A 3,432-nucleotide genomic window follows, 5' to 3' on the forward strand; every position below is an offset into this window, starting at 1 on the left:
TTGCTGCTACATTGCACTGTACAGCTTTAATTCAGACTGCATGCAAACCAGTTTTCATCCTGTTTATCCAGCCCATCTTGTCCTCACCAGAAAAAGTGTCTTGTAGGTAGTCTGCGCATGTATGATATTACAACCCATATTTACTTTTTTGTTAGGCTGTGACCTCTAGGGGCAGTAGTAATCATAAAGGAGCAAAGGAGGATGTCAGGTGGCATAGTATAAAAAACAAAAAAGCCTGCATATGGAGGAGACGTGATGGATGGATGGGCCAAACCACAATCTGTTCCTAAACCTAAACATGTAGATTTGTTGCCCAAAACCAAGCAAACTATGGCCATTTCAAAACACCAACCACGTGAGGACAAAGGTCTGGTACACCTACAGCTGGTCTTCAACAGTCATATATGTAATTTTAGGAGTGTCATTTATGTGATTTTGGGAGTCACTGGTAATTGACCTGTTCAGTCATTTAATATGAGGATGTTTTGTCTCTATCCTGGCAGTGGTGACCAAATTGTTATAAGAAAATAGGTGATTATCAGTTTGACTCATCTTTGTACAAAGTAATATTTCCAGAAATCAGCATTGTTGTCTATCACAATGTTTATTTAGTTGCAGAACTGTTGTGGGAAAAAAAAAAAAAAAAATACAGGATTAATATTATGCAACCTTGAAAGTATTATGTTCTAAAGTAGAAAACTAAGCTAATATGAGATTATCATATTTCTCTCCCCCATGTCTCCTTTGCAACACTGTCTATCACGAGTCAAGTTTGCTTTATCGTCACACATCATATGTTGCAATGCAAGCATGGATGTTCTGAAGGCACACATGGTTCCTTTCATTTAGTCATTACTTTTGGAGCTACTCTGTCATGACCTGAAGTATTATTGAAGTGTAAATTTGATCTATGCATTACGCTCTGGCATTGACTGTTGGCAATGGTCATAAATTGTGAGATACCAAATTTGTAGACCTACTAATTCCTAGTGCCAAAAATGCAGAACAAAAATGTTGTTATGTCTCTGTCAAAGGCAGCTGCTTTCTGGTTGTATGTGTTGGTGACAGTGAGAGAGAGGGGAGAAAACAAATTGTATTTTATTTTTCTGTGTGTCTTACAGTAATTATAACACTCTTTAAGTTGGTTGTTTTAGCCAGGTTTAAAGGTACTGAGTTGTAGAAGATTCTTCAGGCAGCATGCAGCTTCTTGGATGCAGGGGAGTGACCTGGAGCTTGGGAATAGCTGACTGTCAACAAGGTACATTCTGTAGGGTCAACTAAACCTGCATGAAATGAATGTATGTAACATCCTGGTGATCACTGGGATCTGCTGCCGGTAAGAAGGGCTTCAGTACAATGAAGAGAATTAAAGCAGACTGGGGCAGTACAGCTTCAATGTAGAGCTTCTCTTCATGCCTGTTTTCATTAGTCATTAAGGCCCTGAAGATTTCCAAGCCCAGAAGGAGGTGAGAAGGTGATTTGCTCAGCCAGAGACAATTTAGAAAGTGAGTATAACCTAATTTCATTGCAGAGGAATTGCGCCTCTTTTAAGTCAGAAAAATGCATAGGTGCCAACTGTCTGACTCTTGCAGACAGGCTCTATTATTTAGAGCACTAATACTGCTGTTTGTCTTCAAGCATGGTTGTCCATATCAGCGTTTCTCAAATTAGGGTCAGTGGTCCTTGCTTGGATTGCAAGACGTTGGTGGTGGTTTCTGAAGTAAATATGTGCATCCCCCTTTTTTTTTCTGCCATATACATAGTGTAGTTGTTTCACTTATTAAAATTAGAACTATTATTACATTAGAAAAAGCACTTAATGTGTGCCTTACATACATTCCCTTGACACAGGCCAACAGCATACTGAAAACAGCAGAATAACTTCTTAGTCACACTTCAAGTGGCTTTTGATTTTTTCAGTATTCGACCAAGACCAAGATGTTTTCCTGACCTTAACTTAAGTGCCATTAAGGTTAGCAAATCAAGAACATGCTTTAATTGTTACGAGCACAGTTTGTACTGCAATAGCAGATATTGCAGGAATAATGAATGAAATACATTGAGGTTTAATGTTTTGCCCTGAAAGAACAAGTGGCATTACATTTATCTCAAAATGCATTTACGATTGCACATCAGTAGTATATACACACATTGACCACAGATGAACAAAAAATGTGGCTGACACATGTCTCGTGTCCACTGCATGCAGATATATTGCAATCCTCAAGCAGCTTGAATCTTAGCATCCAGATTTTCTGTTCCTCTGAAGTGCCCGGTTGCCTTAGTTTATATTCCAGATGAATTTGACAGTGTGATACAGGAAGTTTCATACAAGTGAGCTGTACTACAGTGTAGTGACAATATCCTATTGTCAAAAACACACTGAATGACTGTAATCCAGCACCTTATGCTGACTGATGTATACTGACTACACCATATGGTCTGTTGTAGATCCACTATTGTCCTGTTGTTTTGTGTCAGAAAGTTTTACATATGTTGTATTATTTTCTGCACATTTTATCAAAGCTAAGCAAGTATGTATTGAGTGACATATTTGTCCTAGAGCATTTTGTTTTGTACAGTATTTATTCAAAAAGCAGTGTTTACTATGGACTGGGTCTCGATATTAATGGATGTGCATGAGAGGATTCACAAATGTATTTCATGATTGACAGATTTATGTCATCTATCTTTAAAATATGACCAAATATTTCTTGTTCTAACAAATTGTAATATAAATCCAGAAATACTCTGTATGTGCTGTATTTAAAAATAGATTTTTTTTTTAAATGGATGTTACTATATTTATATGCAGTAATGTGTGAACTTCACTGCATTTGTGTGAGTTTTTTGAGATAGTCCTGCCACAGATAGATTCACAAATGCTTTTTTTTCTTTTTTCAAAAGGGATTTTCTGTTGCCAATCAGATGTGTCCTTCCATTACAGCCAATCATAAAAGTGCAGAGCATACCAATGTCAGACAGCTGCCTGCAGGTCAACCTATGTTTACAAATATTATCTGATAAAGGCCCCTCCACAGGTGATTACTCTTTTGTTGTGCATGATTGAATATTTTTGTTATGAATGCTATGAATGTTATGAAGTTCGCCATGTAATGCATTAGCTAGCTAGCAACCATGCATGCAAGCAAAATGTAACATGTAAATGTTTTTGATGAAAACTGCAAATACTTTTAAATGTACATATATTTGTAGATAGATAGTCAATAATTACATTTTTTTATTTAAAACAACAACTATTTTGGTGTGCATCAGATTCATTTGTGAATTGAAATGAATTTGTTTTTAAATGTGTAAATTACCATTTGACAAAACCTAAAAAAAATAAGTACTAAAAAACTACTCAAAGTAGATGTTACTTTATTTGTATATTATATTGTTTGATTTGTGTTGGCCAGAGATCCTCAAATT

The sequence above is a fragment of the Chaetodon trifascialis genome, chromosome 11 (genome assembly GCF_039877785.1).
Source record: "Chaetodon trifascialis isolate fChaTrf1 chromosome 11, fChaTrf1.hap1, whole genome shotgun sequence".
Lineage (NCBI taxonomy): Eukaryota > Metazoa > Chordata > Actinopteri > Chaetodontiformes > Chaetodontidae > Chaetodon > Chaetodon trifascialis.